The sequence below is a fragment of the Pelophylax lessonae genome, assembly GCF_965119305.1.
Source record: "Pelophylax lessonae genome assembly, chromosome: 11".
NCBI lineage: Eukaryota > Metazoa > Chordata > Amphibia > Anura > Ranidae > Pelophylax > Pelophylax lessonae.
Window position 1 is genome coordinate 45294340 of NC_138778.1, and position 23533 is coordinate 45317872.

General features: G+C 46.8%; 1 protein-coding gene across 2 annotated transcripts in view; it reads right to left on the bottom strand.

Moving 5' to 3' along the window:
* The window catches only part of ITCH (itchy E3 ubiquitin protein ligase), a 139474-nt gene extending 116590 nt beyond the window's left edge, over window positions 1–22884 (bottom strand). Inside the window, exon 1 of one of the 2 annotated variants that reach the window (XM_082272949.1) lies at window positions 22637–22884. The gene's annotated coding sequence lies outside the window, so the exon portion shown is untranslated. Of the gene's footprint in view, window positions 1–16971; window positions 17072–22636 lie in introns of those variants that run through there. The other variant, XM_082272950.1, reaches the window with a different exon arrangement.
* Between the last annotated feature and the right edge of the window lie 649 nt (window positions 22885–23533).

A 23533-nucleotide genomic window follows, 5' to 3' on the forward strand; every position in this document is an offset into this window, starting at 1 on the left:
TGTGGAGATTCGGTTGAAGTTTTGGACTTCTTCATTCATATATTAATATACTTATTTATTTTGTGGGACTTTTTTGGACTTATATATGGTTCTTGTCACTTAGCGCAGCTTCCCTCACCTTTATAAAGAGAGTCTAAACTGGGGAGTAACATCACATTCCTGGAAGATGCTGCGTATCAGGAAATTAAACTGATCTGGTGAAGATCTTGGTTCGTACAATTCTAAAAACCAAACAAGGACTCCAGAGAGAGATTACGTCATTGTTATATTCCCTGTCCATTTGGCTCCATGGTCATAAATTAGTCCCAATTGACCAATTACCTACTTCTCACAACCAATCAAATTGACCAAGAGCAGCTGGAACAATAAAAGATGAATTACATTTGGTTGTTTGTTACAATGGGCATTTGCTTGTAAACCAGTCTGTACATAGAACTGTTGCTGTGGAATTAGTCATGTGTTTTTAGTTTGGGAAACAAGTCACTCAACACCAACATTGTTATTATTTTCACAAACATTTACAATGTATTACTATTTACAGACGCTCACATAGCGACAATATTATAGGCTTTGACAGAAAGGACACACAGAGTCTACAAAAACACAGCTTTAGGACCCTTTCACACAGGGAGTCCGTCAGGCGGACTCAGTTTTTCTCAGCGGGGGATCGATCCGCCGATCCTCCGCTGAGCAGGAGGATGACAGCTGTGTCTCCGCGCAGTGTGCAGGGACACAGCTGTCAGGTCCCCATTCTTCTCTATGCGGGAATCGGTTTGGAACGGACCGTCTGTCCGTTCTCATCCGATCCAAGGATGGAAAATAGGGTTTCCATCCGTCCGGTTTTGATGGACCGGATGTCAGCGGGTATGTCTCCGCTGACATCCGATGCCCCATAGAGATGCATGGGGCGCCCGTTCAGATTCCCAAAAAAACTGACAGGCGGATCTGAACAGACTCCATGTGTGAAAGGGGCCTAATGCCCCGTACACACGCATCGATTATTGGCCGGGAATTTTCGGCCAACATCCGATCGGCCGTTTTTCAGCTTGTTAGTATGATGCTTCCGACAACCGACTCCGACTTTTCGGCCGAAAAAAATCTGGTGTGCACGCTATAAAATTTTTGTTGGCCAACAACACAACGGCCGATTTTCCGTCAGTCAGTACAGATCTTGGCAGACAAAAATCTGATAAGCAAGTCTGGGCATGCTCAGAGAAGAAAAAACACAAAGAAAGTAAACCAACACATGACATCACTTCTGAAGTAGGTTTTTGTTGGCCGAGAAAATTCGTGTGCAGTCTAGGCACATTCCAACCAACAAAACACAACTCTGGACAAAAGTCGGACGATTGGTCGGCCAATAATCGTTGCGTGTGTACGAGGCATAAGGCTGCATTCACACCTGAGCGTATCGTTTTCAGGCATTCTTTGGGTATTTTTGTAGGCATTTTTAGAGCGTTTTTTGGGCGTTTTTCTGGCGTTTGTTGGGTGTTTTCGCCAAGCATTTGATTTATGTAATAAAAAAAATGAATGTGTTAAAAGGGGTGGCGACCACCTGTGTGTTTGAAAAACGCCCGTGAAACGCCGATAACGGCGTTTTAATGCATTCCTATGGGACCAGAACAGCTCTTGATCAGCCCAAAAAGAAGCTCCTGTACTTTGAGCTACAGGCGTTTTGCTTCAGGGGACAAAAAGCTCAGATGTGAACAGAGGCCATTGAAATGAAAGGGATTTTGATTATTGGGCGTTTTGGATTTTCACAGATGAGCGTTTTATGGGCTGAAAAACGCTCAGGTGTGAACAGTGCCTTACGGTCTCATGCACGCTGGATGTTTTTGGCTAAAAAATTGTATATAGTCCTGGCGCTTATAATCCAAAGGACCCCTATTGGACACAATAATCGATTGAACCAGTGGTTAGTTGAACAGGTCCACCACTACCAATGCTGCCAATCCTTAGCATGGGATGTGAATGCAAAACATTAGGAACAAAAACGCAGATAGCGCACAGTAGTGGTATATAATAGGGATGCACCGAATGTTCGGCAACCGAACATTATAAGGCCGAAAATAGCAAAAAAAGCACTTTCGGTGTTCGGCCGAATAAGTAAAAAGGCCGAATAAATTTGTGCCGAACAATGTCCCGACCGGCGACCCGCCATCCCCGAGCATCACTGTAAACATAGCCGGAGGCACTACAGCGGCGGTCACTAAATGGCGGCCCGCGCGATGCTTCCGCCCGGACCGCGAGCCCGCTACCTAGGAGTCCTTCAGTCCCCTTCCTCACTGCGGCTCCCGGCTCCCTGCTCACACGCCGCCGGTGTCCTGTCCGGCCGCGAGTAGGGGGTGTGATGTCACGCGCGCGTCCCGCCCCCTGCTCCTGACTGCGGCTCCTTCACACTTGGTACAGCGAGCTAGGACGTGACACTATGTGCACGCCCCGCCCCCCTGTTCGCGGCTTTTGGCTCCGACCTGGCTGCAGTTCAGGTATGTGGAGCACATTTGGGGGAGAAGGCGGTAGCTGCACAAGCATTAGTGTGCAGACTGGCATATTTTGCCATATGTTGCCATGCTCATTATAGTGCCCTATAAAGTGCCCCTTAAAAAAAAAAGAAAAAAAATGTGCCCAACAGAGTGCTCCCTTGACATAAAATGTGGCCATCAGCGTGCCCCTTATTTTATGCTAAGGGACATGCTGATGAGCATATTTTATGTTAAGGGGCACTCTGATGGGCATATTTTATGTTAAGGGGCACGCTAATGGGCATATTTTATGTTAAGAGCAACGCTGATTTAAATGTTTTGTTTTGCCTATCAGAGTGCCCCCTAACATAAAATGTGCCCATCACCGTGCTCCCTAACATAAAATGTGCCCATCAGCGTGCCCCCTAAAAATTGGCAAAATAAATGGAAAAAATGCGAAACACCGCGTTCGGTATTCGGCCTTCGGCCAAGCATTTCATTATTATTCGGCTTCGGCCAAGAATTTCATTTCGGTGCATCCCTAGTATATAAGGAAAAAAAAAAAAATCCATGCACAGTCAGCAAAGGGTAAAATTAAATTAGTTTATTCACAGTAAAGGGTGGAACAACAAAAAAGGTAAGTAGTTACCACATGGTCCTGGATGCTGGCAAGGACACTGATGAGGTCCTGAGTGTATGTTTTAACTGAACTGTTGTCACCCTTACTGCTCTCTCTCATGGGTTATGAGGACCCCCGGGATAGATGGATACAAGTCCCTTGTAGAGCGAGGAGTGAATCCCGATGAAAACACCGCCGACACAAGCGGGCAGCGTGGCTTCTGGGGGTTCATGTCACAAGGTCGCAGGGCAACCAAGCCCAGGCTTCTTTTTCTGCAGCCAGTATGTTATCCTATGCGTCCATGCACACATAGGCTGTTATCAGGGTTTTTATTGGCAGAGGCGTTTTCTGGCTGGAAGGAAACCCCAGAACTAGTGGGTTTGAAGGAGTTTTTCAGCTTTAAAAATGCCCCAACTCTGATAAAAGCGCAGAAAAACGCAGCTATTCGGAATTAATCAGCATTTTTGAGCCATAAGCTTTTGTGGGAGTATAGTTTTGCTAAAAAAACGCAACAGAAAAAAAAAAAACGCTACTACAAAGACACAGCAAAGCTCATTCTACAGCTAACACTACTGGTGTTTTTAGAACGTTCAGTGTGCATGAGGCCTAAACACGCACATTGCCCAACACACATCAATGCACCACAAGGAAATAACCATTTTTTTTTATATGGTCCCTTCACATCTGCCGTGCATTGGGAAAAAATAGTACAGGTGCTTGTCATGGTGCATGCCTTTTGATGGCCCTATAGACATCAATGGCAGCATGCAAAAAAAAACAAAAAACGTAGTGCGAGTTATAGTGCTTTGGGTAAAGCGTGTTATTATCTATCACAGATAGGTAGTTATCCAGTTTAAAAGCAGAGCTAAACTCCATAGTACCTCCCTTCAATGGTCTGACATTCCTAGCTGGCATCTTCCAGGTGCCATGCTGTGGCCGCTCATTGGCTGGCGCAGGATGATGTCACTCAGGAGTGCAGGCATCCTGGCACACAGGCACCGTGTTCTGAATGTAAAATTACACACGTGACATGTCAAAGTAAAACTACATTTCCCATTGTCATCTGCTCCATCTCTGTTTACACAATGGAGGCTCCCTCTCCCCATGCAGTTTCTCCAGTGTAGGAAAGTAATTGTGGCAGGGGTAAGCATACCAGGGTGACAACTGTGGTCCTGTTGCAGGGTTGGTTTCACCAGGGTAATGGAAGAAGATCTGGGCCACATTATTCATTACAAATTCAGAAGGCAGACATTGTGGATTGTAAGTGGACCGAAAGTAAAAAAAACACACGTAGGCTACATTGGGGAGCAAAAAAAAAAAAAAAAAAAAAAAAAAAAAAGAGCCCTCAGGCAAACCTTAAAGTGGTTCTAAAGCTAAAAGGTTTAATTTAGCATAATGCATGCTTCACATTAAGGTAAAAAACACTTTTTAAATGCAGGTCCCCCAGCGACCCCCTCCCAAACACTTACACGAGTCCATTCTTGATCCAGCACTGTCCCCTTCCACTGCATTCTTCGCTCCTCTTTCTGGTTTCACTAGAGGCTCTGATGGCAGTTAGTCAAAACCAGTGAGGAGAGAAGGGAGGGGGGGGGGGGGGAGATGAGATAGAGATAGAGATGATAGAGAAAGAGATGATAGAGATAGAGATGATAGAGATGCTAGAGATAGAGATGATAGAGATAGAGAGAAAACAAAGCCCGGCTAAAAAAAAAAAAAAAAAAAAAAAAAAAAAAAGTGTCCGCCTTTCAGTTCCATTGAAGTAAAGGGAATGTGTGTAAATGTGTGGAATGATAGAAAAGAAAACAACAAAAAAAAAAAAAAAAGATCTGTCTGGAACGCATAGACCCGGAAGTGGAGTTGGTGGACCGCACATACACAGTGCCTCAGCCCCGCCTCCTTTCAGTCAGCTGTTCGCTAAGTCTTAGAATTTCATCGGACCTTGAAAATGTCTTGTGTGCATGCGCACCGGGGCTCGCACCAGCTGGGTTATGACGTAGCGTCACCGGAAGTGACGAGGTCCGGAATTTTCATGGGTCTGACAAAATTTTAGAACACCGGCTTGGGTGCGCCTGCACGTCTGTCCCCACAGCAAGCTGCTTGCTATGGGGAAAGACTCAGGAGAGCAGGAGCAGAGATCGCTGGAAGGGCAACCCCAGAAGAGGAACTTTGGGGCCACTCTGTGCAAAACCATTTAGTACATTATTTTTATTTTTTAAATAAAAACACAAAAAACAAAAACACCTTTACAAATGCTTTAAATAGCTTATTCGAACCACCTTCACTAGAAAGGATGCAGTTCTCTGCAAGGGCACATAGTAAACAAAATTGTTTTCTATGTGCCTCGTGTTGTGAGTTGCAGAGCAGAACTGTGTGGAATGTAGGCTTGGATGCATTTTTCTGCACACGGAGGGATGTGAAACCCACAGTAACATAAGTGGACCTTGCTTTTCAGTGCATGGTCTGCTTTAACATCTGGGGTATGACAAACACAGAGCTCCTAACTAACTATCCATAGTATGAAAGAAGGTTTGGCTGAAGTTGTACTTCAGAGGATACCTGTACTAAGAAATATGTAGGCTTCCACTGCTCACCTGCTTCAGTAAAAACATTAAAATGTCACGCTGTCACTCGACTGAGTCACTGACATGAAACAAGTATGTTGCAAGTGAAACTAGAATGAAGCTGAAATCGCCTGATATTTAAAGATCTACAGCCGTGGCCAAACGTTTTGAGAATTATTATTATAGAGGATTTATATAGCTCCGACAGTATGACACAAATAATAATTTTCAATAAACCTGCTGCTTCATTGGTTTTAGATCTTTTTTAAGATGTTACTATGGTATACTCAAGAATAATTGCAAGCATTTCATAAGTGTCAAAGGGCACAATTCACTAAGCTAAATGATACCGCATTGGAGTATGCGGTAAAATGTTGCACAACGTAAGAAAAAAAAAAAATCACAAAAAAAAAAAATGGTGCAATTCACAAAGAGACTCTCGTTATGAACTTGGTTGCGTTATCTAGTCAAAATAACTTATGACATTGTGAATGTCACATCTCGGCGAGAATCAGGTAAAAAGATGTATTTTGGTGCTATTGCACGGAATCCAATTAGAACTTGGGTGATGAGATGGGAAAAAAGAGGACTGGGAAATTCCCACAATCTCACCTGCGACCATCTGGTATGACGCCTTTCCAAAGGAATGTAAGGCTGACAGCAATTTGGTCATTACCGGTATGGCATGACTTCCCTGTGTAGAGGGCTCCAGGTACCCAATCAGTTGGATATAGAGCTCCATTATCAGTTGCTTGGATAACGAACTTCTGCAGGGTCTCAGCTTTAGAGAACTGGTCCAAAAGTGTGCGCTCCTCAAAGGTTCTTTCCTTCAAAAGGACCACTTGACATCTCCTCCTCCACTTCTGTATTGCCCCAAGATTCCAGGAGACTGGGAGCAAAGGGCTCCATTTCAATAAGATATCCTCGGACAGCCTCTAGAACAGTCCTCACGCCTCTATAGCCTCGTACACACTATCAGATTATCGGACAAACTTTTGTCTGTTTTTGTTGCATGCTAGTCTCATCAAAAGTGAAGAGGTTACTTTCACACGAAAATTCTGACAGAATTCAACTTCAGAAGTGATGTCATGCGTTGAATTGTTTTGTATGTATTCTTTAGTTTCCGAGCTGCCTAGTTTTGCTCTTATAATTTTTTTCAGATGAAAACTAATAATTAAAATTAAAATTGGATGTTGCGTTCACGTATGATAAAAATTTTATAGCCGGCACATTCAGTTTTTGTTGTCCGAAAATTCTGAATCGGCTGTCGAAAGCACCATAATAATGATCCAAAAATCATCAGATCGTTCGGACGAAATTTTACTTTCGTTTTTCTCATCGTATGCAGGGGTCTTTTCATTCCACACACCTCAAGCTTGAACTTTCCCGCCTATGTTTCAACCAATCAATGGGGGGGGGTCTCTGACATTGCCGTAAGTACCTCAGTTAACAAAAGCTCAGAGCAGTACTTATTTAATGCATGCAATCATTTATTTATTTTAGTGAAATGACTGATGCCTTCTTAAGTGTTATCTACCGAACGTTTTTGGTGATTTCGTTAAATACCGCATACGAGCAATAGTGAAGTGACATTTTCGTTATCGCATGCGTTAAGTGTTTACGTGACTGACAAAACGCATGAAATAAGCTTTATTAAATTGTGCCTATTAAGTTTATGCAGAGTCAATATTTACAGTGTTGACCCCCACCCCTCCCCAAGACCTCCGCAATTCCCCCTGGCATGCTGTCAATCAACTTCTGGGCCACATCCTGACTGATGGCAGCCCATTCTCGCATAATCAGGGCTTGGAGTTTGTCAGAATTTGTGAAGGATATTTTATTCACCAGCCTTTTGAGAACTGACCAAGAGTTTCTAATGGGATTAAGATTTGGAGAGTTTCTTGGCCATGGACCTAAAATTTGGATGTTTTGTTCCCCAAGCCACTTAGTTATCACTTTTTCCTTACGGCAAAAGACATTGTTCATCATCAAACTGTTCTTGGATGGTTGGGAAAAGTTGCTCTCTCTGAGAATGTTTTTGTACCATTCTTTATTCATGGTTGTGTTCTTAGGCAAAATTGTGAGTGAGCCCACTCCTTTGCCTGAGAAGCAACCCCACACATGAATGGTCTCCGGATGTATTACTGTTGGCATGACACAGGACTGATGGTAGCGCTCACCTTTTATCTCCGGACAAGGTTTTTTCTGGATGCCCCAAACCATTGGAAAGGGGATTTAATCCGAGAGAAGGACTTTACACCAGTCCTCAGCAGTCCAATCCCTGTACCTTTTGCAGAATATCAGTCTTTCCCTGATATTTTTCCTGGAGAGAAGAGGCTTCTTTGCTGCCCTTCTTGATGCCAAGCCATCCTCAGAAAGTCTTGGCCTCACTGTGCGTGTAGATGCACTCACACCTGCCTACACAGCGCGTGGGGGGGGGGGGATCCCTTCATTCACACTGCTTGCTATATTACGAATGACATTGGATCTGCCTGACAGCCAGGTAGTTAACATTATTCGGAGGAGAGGACAGAAATGGCACCCTACACATTTTTCTTTGGTACAGGCTTCTTTTAATAAGGATTTAAAGTAGAGCTGCACGATTCTGGCCAAAATGAGAATCACGATTTTTTAGCTTGGAATAAAGATCACGATTCTCTCACGATTCTCTGTGTAACAAAAAAACATTGGGATAACTTTACTGTTACGTTTTTTTTTTTATTCATTAAAGTCTATTAATTGCGTTTGAAAGACTGCTGTGCAAATACAGTGTGACATAAAATATTACAACAATCGCCATTTTATTCTGTAGGGTCTCTGCTAAAAAAATATATAAAATGTTTGGGTGTTCTAAGTACTTTTCTAGCAAAAAAACTGATTTTAACTTGCAAACAAGTGTCAGAAAAAGGTCTAGTCTTTAAGAGGTTAAACTTCCTTTCCTCCTGGCAGAGGGAAGGAAAAGATACAATGTAATCATTTTGTTTATAGTTACTGGGAGACTTTGATAGACTGCAGGAGGCTTTTTTTTTTTTCCCCACAGCTCTTCTCTCTGCAGCTATGCAAAGAATCGAGCATATGTCAGGTTTAGATCGTCAGGGGGGGGGTGAATCGAGATCGTGATTTTCATACGATTAATTGTGCAGCTCTAATCTAAAGTCAAGCTTTTATGTAGCTTTGGATAGATTGGTGAGCAGATAGAACCCTTGTAAGGTTTTTATTGCTGTCTGATGCCCCACTATGGAGATTCACTGTCATCGCAATTGAAAGTCTGGGAAATCAAGAAATTTTGAGCTGTCGATGGAACAGAAATATAGGTGAAAACTTTCAACAGGGACACGCAATCATAAGATAACAGTCTAAGGGCTCATGCACACTGCAGCTCAAAGAAGCTGCTCCTAAAGGCTTTTGAGCTCTTCATTTTTCTGCCTGCAAACTCTCCTTCTTGTTAGCCAACATATCAATGCACACTATGGTTTATTCAGGAGTTTACAGGCATATGATCTTACAGGAAGAAAAAACCCATACCAAACTCACGTTTTGAGAGGAGCTTTCGAGCATAAAAGACGTCTAAGTGCCCAAAAATGCATGAAAGCTCAAAGAAACCAGAAAACGCACACAAAAAAAAAAAATAGGAAAAAATTAGCTATGGGGATGGTTTGTGAAAAAACACTTATGCTCCAAAAAAGCTCTCTAAATACATGCAAACAAGGCTAAAAAGTACAAGGTTCTTCAAGCAGAAACAAATGCCCATAAAAGCAGCTTTTTTTTTTGAGCTGCAGTGTGCATGAGCCCTTACAGGCAGAAGCACCCCCCCCCCCACACCCCACCACATTTGCATTTTTGAGAGGAGCTTTCAAGCAGAAAAATATGCCAAAGTACCCAAAAAAAGAAAAACAGTAAAGAGCATGAAAAAGCTCAAAGAATCTCGAAAACCCCAAAAAAAGAAAAAAACGCTTAAGAGGAAGTAAACCCTCCTCTGACACTTTTACCTATAGGTAAGCCTATATTAAGGCTTACCTATAGGTACCGTAAATATCTCCTAAACATGTACTGTTTAGGAGATATTTACCATACATGCAGCCAGTGACGTCACTGGCGCATGCGCTCTGAAGAAACGGCTGCTGGTGCCGTTTCTTCAGAGTCCCATGCCGTGACCATCGGCTCCCGCACGCGTGTGCAGGAGTGACGTCACCGCGGCTCTGGCCAATCAGATGGCCGAATGCCGCGATCCCGGAAGACGGGCGACTGGTATACAGGTGAGTGGGCGGCACGGCGGGGTGGTGAGTCTAATGGGGTCCTCTCCCTTTCTGCTGAGGATCGTTGGGTGCTCGTTCTTAGGTAAGTATTTCATAATGAGCTAGTATGCGATGCATATGGGTTTCTCTTTCAGGTTGCAGCAAAAAAAAAAAAAAAGTTTCATGGGTTTACAACCTCTTTATGCTCAAAAAAGCTCAATAAAAACATGCAGAAGAGCCCAAAAAAGTACAAGCTTCTTCAAGCTGAAATAAAAGCTCAAATGCCTGTAAAAATTGGATTTCTGACTTACTGTAAAATCCATTTCTCTTTCGTTCATTGACGGACACAGCTCCCGATAGTCATAACCATTGGGACGTCCCAAAAACAGTGTTAAACACAAGGGGTAGGAAAAACACAAAAATTCCCAAGGCTAAAACATTAGCCAACCAGGCAACAGGAGCTCAACCAAACTGGAGCATACCTGAAAAAAACAACACACCCTCAAAGAGGACCAGGTCCTCCTAAACAGCAGCCTGCAAAAACCATGTGGCCAAAAGAAGCATCTACAGATGCCAACACATCCACTTTATAAAACTTTATAAAAAAGTGTGCACCGACGACCAGGTGGCCCGCCTTGCAAACCTGCGTCACTGACGCCTGATGACAGAAAGCCCAGGAGGCACTAAGCTCCCTAGTAGAGTGTGCCTTGACAGGGAAAGGAGGAACCTGACTCTTGATGGAATAGGCCTGAACCACCGTCTGTCCGATCCATCTTGAAACGGTCGAAGAGGAAGCGGACAACCCTTTTCGAGGTCCATCCATAAGCACAAAGAGAGTCTGACTTCCTAAAAGACTCCGTTGTTGCCAGGTACACCCTAATTGCCCAGACCACATCCAAGGCAATTTTCTTTGGATGTTTAGGCCTGGGACACAGGGAAGGCAACACAATATCTTCATTCAAAAATGAAAATCAGAGACAACCTTTGGAGGGAACGACGGACAGGGGCGAAGAACCACCTTATCTCTGTGAATCACCAGGTAAGGTGGAAAAGAAAGCCGCCAATTCCGACAACCTGCGCGCAGAAGTGAAAGCCTCTAAAAGGGCCACCTTCTGAGACAGCGTAAGCAGGGGAATCTCCCGAATATTTTCAAAGGGAGGCTTCTGAAGAGCTGAAAGCACCAAATTAAGATCCCAAGGTGGCAACAGAGCCTGCACTGAAGGAACCAAAAGTCGGATACCCTGAAGAAAGGTATGCACCAGGGAGTGTGTCGCCAAAGGTTGTTGGAAGAAGACCGCCAAAGCCAACACCTGGCCCTTGATGGTACTCAAGGCCAATTTCTGTTTAACCCCCCCCCATTGAAGGAAGGTCAAGATCTGAGCCACCGAGAAGGAGCGAAGAAGAACCCCAAGAGACTCGCACCACGCAATGTACGTCTTCCACGTATGATGGTAGATCTTCCTAAAAGGTAAATTTCCTAGCTATCAACAGTGTAGGAATCACAGACTCAGATAAACCCCTATCCTTCAGCACCTGGCGTTCAACAGCCAAGCCGTCAAAGCCAGCGACTGTAAAGTTGGATGGAAGATCGGTCCGTGGGACAGCAGATCCCTGAGAGGAAGCTGCCAAGGAACGTCAGCGACCAGCTGCACCAGATCAGCGTACCAAGCCCGGCGAGGCCAGTCCGGAGCCACTAAGAGGACCGGAATGCCTTCTGCCTCAATCCTGCGTAGAAGTCTGGACAGAAGCTTGAGAGGAGGGTAGGCGTAAAATCAGACAATATTGACTCCACTGGGCCACCAGCACATCTGTGGCGTCCGCAGAGGATCCCTTGACTGAGCTACAAACCTCTGCACCTTTCTGTTGAGCTGAGAGGCCAACAGATCCACTTCGAGGGTGCCCCACCAGAGACTACTCCCCATGGTTCAATGCCTGCCGACTGAGGAAATCCGCCTGACAATTTTCACCCGGAACGAATCATTCTACCCACCTTAGAATGCCAGCTACCTCCAGAGCCGCCAGGACACTTCTTGTGCCCCCCTGGTGGCATTGGACAACCCTGAAGATGATCCGTCCAATGATCCAGACACAGTCTGATCGCTCGGAGCTCCAAGACATTGATCGGGAGTCTGGACTCTTCCAGCGTCCAGATATCCTGAGCAGAATGCTTGCCGAGGACGCCTCCCAGCTGGACAGGCTGGCATCCGTGGCGACTACTGTCCAATACAAGGGGAGGAAGGATTTTCCAAGCTGAAGCGCCAGAGAACGAAGCCACCATATTAGGGACTCTTTCGTGCCCCAACTCAGCCGAATCTGATTGTCCAGAGACTGCAGAGTCTTTTCCCATTTGGTCAGAATTTACCCTTGCAGGGACCTTGTGTAGAAAGGTGCAAACGGAACCGCCTTGAAGGTAGACACCATCAGGCCCAGCACCTGCAAGTCCGGAGGGACGACCATTGTTTGGAGGGGAATTGCAGCCTGCAATTTCTGGAGTTTGTCCAGAGGAAGGAGCACTCTGGCTAAGGCCGAGTCCAGAGTCAGGTCCAGATAGTTCAGCTTTGTGGACGGAACCAGAAGAGAGCTCTGAAAACTCAGAATCCAGCCGAACCCACGCAGATTTCGGGTTGTGATTTCCAGGTTCTCCACCAGAGCAGAGGGAGACTCCGCTTACAGAAGAAAAATCATCCAAGTAACCCAGTACAGCGATCCACCGTTGCGGTAGCAAAGCTAGCACCGGGGCTAACACTTTTGTGAAGACCCAAGGAGCAGATGCGAGACCAAAAGGGTAACGCCACAAACGGATAATGCTCCTCTCCCACAGCAAAGCGGAGAAAACGGTGGTGACTGGCACATATTGGAATGTGAAGGTAGGCATCCTTGATATCGATAGAGGTGAGGAAATCCCCCTGATGCAAGGATGCCACCACAGGTCGAATCCATTCTGAACGTCTGTACCCGTACAAAGCAGTTAAGCGCCTTGAGGTCCAGGACAAGAGCAAAACTCGATCTTGTAGCCAGGCCGAATTACTTAGGGACCCCACAGGGACGCTTTGGTCATTCCCACTCTTTTGCAACAATTCTGTCAAAATAGGCAGGTAAAGGAAACACCTTTGCCGCTTTGGATAGCTTGTGAGTGCCAAAGGGCACCTGCGCCTCCGTTGCAGCTTCAGCTGTGTCCTCCATCTTCAGGGTTTCTCACGCACAGATACAATCAGTGCATCCACCAGCGCCTTTTTCGTGCGCTGTCACAGATGTGGAGGAATCATCCTCACTAAGGTGACCAAGGACCACAGTGGTCGAATCAGATTCAGGATCTGATGAGACAGATGAGGCTGGGGCGCTTATTGCTAATCCGTCGCCAGCAAGCCACCTCCACCCGGGACACAAGGGACTCCAGGACCACCATCAGTGCATGAATGAATGGTTGGGACCCTGAGGGCCCCCGAAGCCTCAGAGAGGGGATCAGGTGGAGAATAGTGCTCCAAAGACTTTTGAAGTCACCGGGGGGACCCCACAAAAAGTGTAAAAACACTGCTAAAGGGACAACCCCCGACTGCGCTGGCACCACCCAGTCACCAGGCACAAAGCACCCAACGATCCTCAGCACAAAGGGAGAGGACCCCATTAGACTCACCAGAAACAGGCACCTTTAGTCCCCTGGAGAGTCTGCACTACACGTGCTGTGATCAGGAAGTAAAATGATCCAGGAGTCAGCACCAGGGGATGAGGAGGTGCTCCCACCGCTGAAATCGACGCTCACAGGGCTTTACCGTCATGGCTGGTGCCATTTCCAATGGCAAACCACAACAAAATGGCTGCCAGGCTACACAAACAAGGCCACTGTGTATAGAAACACACCGGCTACAAAAAAAATGGTGGCACCACGAGGCTTACAGGGACCCAGGAGGGAGACCAGGCCTCAAGGACAGATCCAGGCAGGATGGGGGGCTCTGGCAGAAGCCCACACCAGGTACAACCACCCCCCCCCCCCACTCGCACAGTCAATTGTCTGGTCTGTCCACATCCACCCTCCAGAGGGAGTGGGGGGGGCAGCTACTCACCATACCAGGACCCAGGTGGCCACTGCTCTAGACAGAACCCCTCTCTATCGAAATGGGGGGGCTGTTGGCCAGGAGGAACGCTGCGACTCGGGCCAAATCCCGGTCGTATGCGACCTCACGAGGCATTTAACCTGCAGTCCAGTCCCCGTCCAGTGGGGTTATGTCACGGTCTACCTAGCACAGAGATAAAGTCTGCACGCGCTCCCTGGCCGGACTGGGGTGACCACTAGATTTAGATTATCCAGCCCGTCGCCCAGCTCGGCAGTTGATTATAGATCTCACAGGAAAGAATATTTTTATCTAAAAATTTTTTACCAGGACCAAAGATCCCAGAAAGGAAATAGTGAGTGAGTGGCTATAGCAGAGAGAGGGAGTATACCCCTTGGGACTGCCCATGGGTGTAGCCAGAATTATTTTCTGCCTAGTGTCCTACGCTTGTAGGGGGCAGTAGAACCCAATGGTTATGACTATCAGGAGCTGGGTCCGTCAATGAAAAAAAGAGAAATTCTGCTATTCCAATACTGTGCTGCAATGCTGTCCTGCCAATAAGCAACAGATTCACCTTTAGACTGAATGCCCTGCCTTGCCAGGTACAAATAGTGGTTGACGGTGACATTGTACACTTGCAAAAATCAATCCACTATCTTCATAGATAATAGCAAAACAGCCCCCAACAAATAGCGTGACTGTTAGTTGCCAGGTCACATTACAACTATTTTAAACCAGAGAGAGAGAGTGCTGCTGCAGTGACAAGCTGCTGATCACTCTGCAGTGAAATGGGGGCAGAACTTTCTTGCACGTTCTGAATTAAAAGAAGAAATTTTAGGTGATCACAAGTTCATCTGAGGGGCCAGTTTACACAAATGTGATACTTTTAGCATTAGATGGATGATAGTTGGCTGAAACAGCAAGTGACTATTTTTTCAGTGTGTGGTGGGTGAGGAGTGCCTATGTACAAAGCGTCCTACACAGGTGCTACTCTCCCATCATACACCGAGGATACTTTGCCAAAGTCCTAGTACCACGACTGGTCCTCTTGGGAGTTAAAGCAGTAGTAAAGTCTAAATAAAAAAAAGTTTCACCCTGCAAGGCAATATCATAATGTGCTAGTATGCATCACATACTAGCACATTATGAAAGACTTGCCTTAAAATGAAGCCCTCCAGCAGCGTGAGGTCACTGCTGCAGAGGCTTCAATCTTCACCCAGTCTTCCTTCTGGGTTCGCGGACTCGTCTTCTGCCTGGCGGAGCTTTGATGATGCATGCACGCGGGAGTCTCAGCCACAGCACACAGCTCTGAAGGAACGGCACGGGCGTGGCACCGGCGTGGCGCACGTTCCTTTAGAGCACATGTGCCGGTGGCATCACCCGCTGCTGCTGGCTGGAATATCTGTCCTGAAAACTGTGCAAGTTTAGGAGATATTTATTTTATCTACAGATAAGCTTTATTATAGGCTTACCTATAGGTAACAATAAAAAAAAAAACGGAATTTGCCACCACTTTAAGCAGCCCAGGACGGTCATGCGTGTCCTACACAAACTACTCTAAAAACGGCCAGCTTTGGGTTCGTACCTCTTACACTTTCTAGTGAACACGACCAGCGTTAGAGGGTATCTACCTACAGAGAAACTATCCCCATGCAAACCTTGTGTGAGCAATTGTGGTCAGTTTTTATTTTACATTGTATAATTAAATGGCTGATGTCGCCTCTGTTAACTGATACATGCGATTAGGGGTGAGGACCAGCCCTGGCTGCAAACAGATTATGTGCACGACTTGTGTTTCTGGTCTTTATGCGACCATAGCACAGGGTGCTGTTACTTTCAGCAGCACTCTGTATTGGCCTCTTGCAATTTGGGAGGGAAGCAGCACAAGAAGGCAAATCAGATGTGCTGTAGTACAAGGAATGTATTGATAGAAGGAGAGAGTAGATCAACAGAAAGAAACTCATTGCCACTACTCTTTAGTGCCGGTTCACACCATAGTGTGTGCGGCGATCGCATGTAATGTTGGAGCGCACTGCTCCTTCATTACATGTGATCGGATGTGCAGTGCGAATTCAGCCATACACTTTGTATGGCTAAATTCGCACTGCACCCGCACAAAAGTCGCACATGACCCTTTTTTTGAGCCGCATCAGGATCGGATCGCACAGTGGTTCACACTTGTGCGATCCAATCCTGTGCGAACTGTCAGATAGCACTGCGATATACGAACAAACTGGGGGTGTCGTTAACATTTCATTGACACCCCCTGCGTATCGCATATGGCAGTGTGAACTGCCAGATGTGCGTTTGCGATGCGGGAACAGGCTGCGAATTCGCAGCCTTCCCGCATCGCACAAGTGTGACCCGGCACTCAGATATACAAATTCTTTGGCATGTAAAACACTTCCCATATATACGGTACTTAAATTTGTTCAACCAGCTGGTTGAATGAAAAAATAAAAAATAAATCAATTTCCCCATCCACACATTGATGTGAATGGAGGAATCCTGCATGCTGTAGTATTGTATTCGGACAGCAGGAAGCCTTCCCTACTGGCAGAAAACAATGATCAGTGTTGCCGACTATAGCCAGCGGCACTGATCATTTGGAAAAAACCTAACAGGCTGGATATAGACACAATGATCGATAGATTGAATTGTGTACAACCAGCTAGCCAATAAGTCGATCGAAATTCAGCCGCTCCCTGTTGAACCTAAATTTAGATCCATGTGTGGCCGGCTTTACTGTGCTAAATACAGCAGCTGCCAGTTTGATTTCCCTAAGAATATCCAGGCACCACTAAGCTTGCTTTTAACAAAATATAGGTACACAGGAAAAAAAAAAAAGGAGGTTTAGCAATTTTTTATATGAAATACTGACTAGGAAAAGAGGAGTGAAGGAAACCAACATGATGGCAACGTACACTTCGACATCAAACACTTTTACAGGTACTTTCCTTTTTCCAATCATAAATCTGCATTTAAAAAAACAATTTTACACGCATGAAGGTTAAAAAAAAAAAAAAAGAAAAAGAAGTTCACAACCTTATTGTTTCATCCTTAGAAGGTGCTCAGGGATGGCCGGATTCTCCCTTCTCACAAAGCCAGTGGTAATTGCTAGCGACATGACAGGAGTGAAACTTTGCTGGCTGCTTTCATGATGTAAGCACACCTGGTCACGCCCCGGACAGGGAGAGGCAACCTGTCCCAACTCAAACAGGCTTGAGCCTGCTCAACAGAACAAGTACAACACAAACACTGCTATTTGGGGCAAAATTCAACATTTTTGTAGGACATAAAAAATACAGCTTTAGGGTTTTTTCATACACGTTTAGGTGAATTTAGGAACATTTAGCATTTTTTTCTGCCAGAAAACTCAAATCAAAAACGCAAACTAGAGCTGCACGATTCTGGATAAAATGAGAATCACTATTTTTTTTTTTTTGCTTAGAATAAAGATCACGATTCTCGGCATAACATCTTTCACCTTATACAAAACAATTGGGCTAAATTTACTGTTTAGTTTTTTTATTTTATTTTTTAAAATTCATTAAAGTGTATTTTTTCCAAAATTGCATTTGAAAGACATCTGCGCAAATACAGTGTGACATAAAATATTGCAACTACCGCCATTTTATTCACACACACTTAGGCCCCGTTCACATAGGGGCGACGATACTTCGCACCGCGACCTCATAACATTGAAGTCTATGGCAATCGCCTCCGGGTCGCCCCAAAGAAACTCCGGACCCTTTTTCTAAGTCGGAGCGACTTGTGTCGCTCCTATTAGAACGGGTCCGCAGCTTCCCTATGGGAGGCGACCTACGGTGACCTGTAAGGCGACCAGGTCGCCTCAGTGTGAACCGGCACAAAAGCTCACAAATTACACCCCTCACATTTTTGTAAATATTTTCTTAAATTTTTTTATGTGACAACACTGAAGAAATGGCACTTTGCTACAATGTAAAGTAGTGAGTGTACAGCTTGTATAACAGTGTAAATTTGCTGTCCCCTCAAAATAATTCAACACACAGCTATTAATGTCTAAACCACTGGCAACAAAAGTGAGTACACCCCTAAGTGAAAATGTCCAAATTGGGCCCAAAGTGTCAATATTTTGTGTGGGCACCATTATTTTCCATATCGAAGTGAGAACTGTCAATTCAGACAGGAATTGGATCACATGGGTGTTCTTCCCACTACTTGGGAGATTTTTCCCACGTTTTCTGGTCTTGTCCAGTTACTGCTGGAATCATGGTTGCCTTGTTTAATCTGGAAACCGGAGGGTCCACTACCGGTGGAACAGTCCACTTCTTAAGAAAGGACTCCTCATAGAGGTATCGCCTGGCAAATCGCTTAGGAACCCCAAGAGAATGCTTTGGTCGTCCCCACTCTTTAGCGACAATTCTGTCAAAGTAGGTGGGGGAAGGGAACACCTTTGCCATTCTGGATGGCTTGTGAGTGCCAAAGGCAACCTGCGCCTCCTTCGCAGCTGCGTCCTCCATTTTTCAGGTCTCACGCACAGATACAATCAGCGCTTCCACCAGCGCCTTTTCGTACACGATTGCAGATGTGGAGGAATCATCCTTACTGTCTGAGGATTCCGGGCGCATGGTCGCAGACCCAGCAGGGTGACCCATGTCCGTGGCAGCCAAATCATATTCGGGATCTGATGAGACAGATGGAGGCAGGGGAAGGGGGGTACTTTTTGCTAGACCGTTGTCCGAAAACCATCTCCACCGGGGGCACAAAAGACCGCTACTAGTACATCGATGGATGGTTGGGGCCCCGCAGCCTCTGAGAGGAGAGGAGATCAGGTGGGGAGATGTGCTCCATGAGTCACCAGGGGGACCCCACAAAAAGTGTAAAAAAAGCTGCAAAGGGTCAGCCTCCACCGCGCTGGCAGCACCACCCAGCGATCCTCAGCAGAGAGGGAGAGGACCCCACCAGACTAACCACTCAGCAGAAACAGGTGCCCGCAGCCACCAGGATAATCTGCACTCTACATGCGGTGGTCAGGAAGTAAAGAGATCCAGGAGTCAGCACCAGGGGGTGAGGGAGGGAAACCCGGGGGTCCAACTGTCCCAAGTCCACCCTAAATCCCTCCGGGAAGGGGGGCAGCTACTCAACATACCAGGAACCAGGCGGGCATCACTCCAGACAGAACCCCACCGCTCCAGACAGAACCCTTTGTCAGGAGGAAAGCTCTGCGACTCATGTCGAAACCCGATCGTATGTGGCCTCTCGATGTGTTTAAGTTGCAGGCCAGCCCCCATCCGCTGGGGCTATATAGCTGCCCACCTAGCACAGAGCTGAGGTTTGGGTGCGCTCACTGGCCAGACTGGGGTTACCACTGGATCTAGATTATCCAGCCCGTCAGTTGATTATAGATCTCACAGCAAAAAAACTGAAGAAAATTTTCTATTTAAAAGAAAAAATTGTCAGGGACCAGAGATCCCAGCAAGGAACTGGGTCCTTACTCCTGACTAGGCAGAAAAAAAAAAAAACCTATAGCAGAGCGAGGGAGTATACCCCCCTGGGACTGCCCATAGGCGTAGCCAGACTTTTTCCCTCTGCCTAGTGTCCTACTCCTGTAGGGGGCAGTATAACCCAATGATTAAGAAGATCAGGAGCTGTGTCCATCAATGAACGCAAGAGAAATTACATTTACATAACAAGCACATATTTACTATACAGTACTGTATAACACACTAGCATGGCTGACCAGGAAGACTCTACTGTCAACAGAAGAACACACAGCCGCTACTGAACTACTAAATGGGTGTATTGTTTTCAATCTTTTAATAAATTCCTGGCGACGCTTAGCAGCTGAGCCAAAATATCTGTACGTGCCACCGCTTATGGTGGCCTGGGAATCACAGTACTAAAGAATCTTTCAACATTAAAAACTTAAACTTTAAAGGACATACTTTCCTCCGAATTGTAAGCGATGTCCCTCAAGAAGTATAAACCTTAAAACTTGTGTAACATTAAAGAAAACAAATTCGAACTGGATACTCAGCTTGGGAAATAGATGTCACCCCCATATTAGGAAGTGCCTGAACAATGGCAGGATCATTAGGTAAAATTATCCAAAGCCAAAACATTTCTTCATTTTTGATGGGATGGCTGATTGTGGGATTTTTTTTCTTCTTCTTCACTGCCACCAACATATACCATAAATAGGCATCAGAACTCGCTTGTAAACAGACTGTAAACGATTACAGCCACCAAAAGTCTGTTTACATCTGTTCTGCAGCCTGTCAGCTTCCTAAGACAAGTGATTTGGGCAGCTATAAAGCTGCCAGATCACTTCCACAGGCTGCAGAATCATGGATGCCCATGGTGTGTGTTGGCAGGGAAAATGAATAAGCTGGAAGAGAGGAGCTATCCGTATCTTCCAGGTTCAGAGCGGTCATTCCCAGGCTGCTGTGGCTGGGGAAGAAGCTAATCAAACATCATTTTTGCTTTAATAATTTCAATGGGATGCAGAAGTGACATTAGGGGTCTATAGACCCCGGATGTCTCCTTAAAGGTAAACAGTCACTTCCACTGTTTTAGAATGTAGGGGGTTTGCCAACATCCAGGGGCATGGCTGCAAACATGATACTTAAAGCAGAGTTCCACCCAAAAATTGAACTTCTGCTTTAAGGCCCCCTGGCATGCCACATTTGGCAAGTATTTACCTAGATTTGACAGGTTCCCAGTTCCACTTCTGCCTAGGCAGCTCGAGCGGAAGTTCACCTCTCCCCCTCCCTCCCTGCAATCTTCTGGGACACGTCACAGGTCCCAGAAGATTGCCCCTCCACTTAGGACGCGCAGAGGGACACGTGTATGCGCAGTGCGCACCCGGCTGTGAAGCTGCAGAGATGTCGGCGCAGCGGGGAGAAGAGGGAGAGAACCGAGGCTCCCGCCAGCCGCAGTGCTGGACCCTGGGAGAGGTGAGTGTGTGTTTATTAAAAGTCTGCAGCTACACTTTGGTAGCTGCTGACTTTTAATAAACACAAAAACGGGTGGAACTCCGCTTTAGATCGGACACATTTATTGGGGAGATGTCCCTTCACTTTCTTATCCTGCTGGGAAGATTTTTCTTTACTTCCTGTAAAATGATGGGAAAATATCCCTTCGCTTTCTGTCCTGCTGTCGAGATTTCCATTCTCTTCCTGACACGCTAGGGAACTTTCCCTTTACTTCCTCGGTCATGCTGGGGGGGGGGGGGATTTATTTTTACTTCCTGTCCTACTGGGGAGATTCCTCTTTATTTCCTGTTCAGTTAGAGGGAATTGTTTTTCACTTCCCTGTCCCGCCGGGGAGATTTCCCTCCACTTCCCTGTCCCGCCGGGGAGATTCTCCCCCCCCCCCCCTCCTTGCCCCGCCGGGGATATTTCCCTCCACTTCCCTGTCCTGCCGGGGAGATTTCCCCCTCCTTCTTCGTACCGCCGGGGAGATTTCCCTTCACTTCCTCGTACCGCCGGGGAGATTTCCCTTCACTTCCCTGTCCTGCCGGGGAGATTTCCCCCTCCTTCTTTGTACCGCCGGGGAGATTTCCCTTCACTTCCTCGTACCGCCGGGGAGATTTCCCTTCACTTCCTCGTACCGCCGGGGAGATTTCCCTTCACTTCCTCGTACCGCCGGGGAGATTTCCCTTCACTTCCTTGTCACTTCCTCGTACCGCCCCGGAGATTTCCCTTCACTTCCTCGTACCGCCGGGGAGATTTCCCTTCACTTCCTCGTACCGCCGGGGAGATTTCCCTTCACTTCCTCGTACCGCCGGGGAGATTTCCCTTCACTTCCTCGCACCGCCGGGGAGATTTCCCTTCACTTCCTCGCACCGCCGGGGAGATTTCCCTTCACTTCCCTGTCACTTCCTCGTCCCCCGGGGAGATTTCCCCCCACTTCCTCGTCCCGCCGGGGAGATTTCCCCCCACTTCCTCGTCCCGCCGGGGAGATTTCCCCCCGACTTCCTTGTCCTGCCGGGGAGATTTGCATGCTCTTCCTGCCCCGCTAGGGAGATATCACTTAATTTCCTCTCCTGCTTGATAGATGTCCCTTTGCTTCCCATCCAGTTGGGAACATTTCTCTTTACTTTCTGTCCAGTTAGGGGAATCTCCCTTCACTTCCTGTCCTGCTGGGGAGATTTCCCTTCCTTGTCCCGCCCCTTCCTGTCCCACTTAGGAAAACATCCCTTCACTTCCTGTCCTGCTGGGGAGATTTCCCATTACTAGCTGTCCCAGAGAACAGGAAATGAGGGGAAATCTCTCCAAAGTGACTAAAATTTCTATTCTAGAGTTGTCACATGCACCCCTATCAGGGGTTTTCCCATCATTATGATGTTGACTCAAAATTGTGTGATTCCTCCTCCCTTTCTGTCTCAGGGGCAGTAGTCACCAGGCCACATAAGGGGTAAATCTCCTGATTGGGGACAGATACAGAAACTATAACCTGGCAGAGGGCCTAACCCTCCCCCACTCTGCTCAGTATTAGGAAAACAAACCATTACCCCCACCATACACCTGAAGCCATAGGGGGGAGGGGGTTTCCAGGGACAGGGTAGGTCCCAGTCAGGTGACAACCATGAGAGTACACACAGGCAGGGTGACACGGGGGGGTGCTGTGACAGGAAAGCAGCCAGACAGAGCCCGCCCCCCACACACAGGTAACACAGAGTTCACCATAACAACAGAACACTCCAGAGGCCGGACCGTCTTACCGGAGTCTGGGAACAGCCCCACACGACTCGGCCGGGGCCCGCAGGCAACGTCTGGCCAACACCTCGCTCTCCCCGACTCTTCCGCCCCGGTGAAGATGGCAGATCCCGGTGTGAGGAAACGACAACCAAAAAGGGGCTGTGCACAGCGCATGCGCACAAGACGACACTGCGAAGGGTGTACGGGACAAATAAAGTTTTAGTTGAAGAAGGCAGGAAATCCCAGCGACTGCGCATTGTGGACCAGCGTCACACCCGGAAGTAAAGGGGTTTGCTTGGATTTTAATAAAGTTTAACCTGTAAAAAAAAAAAAAAAAGTAGTGACTGAATGAAGTGGATAGTGGGAGGGAATGAGACCTTCAGGTGGTTCTAGGTACTGCTGTGCTGTGTGCCCAGTTTTTCTTCTGACACAGAGACCCAATACCAGGGAAACAAAAACAAACAAGTAACAAAGTGGGAGTAAACCAAGGCTTACCTATAGGTACTGTGCACCATTTAGGAGATATTTACTGTAGAAGCAGCCGGTGACGTCTCTGGCGCGCTCTGAAGGAACGGCATACAATCTACATTAGGGAGATGCAAACTGTGGCCCTCCAGCTGTTGCAGAACTACAAGTCCCAGTGCCATCTTAAGAGCATTATAGGCCCCCGGGCAATGCAGTGCACTGGGGCCCTGCCTACACAATCGCTCACGAGAATAAAAATGCAAATTATCGATAAGGCGATATTTATTGGTAGATGTACATCGGTACCGTGCAGGAAACTAGGGGGGCAAGCGTGCGCTGCCGGCGGCACGCTCCTGCCCCCACTTGGCAGCGGGGGAAGCCGATGCGTGGGTAAGGCGGCTCCGATTAGAATGGAGAGCACAGGGGGGACAGGGAAAACCAGGGAGGTGGAGAGC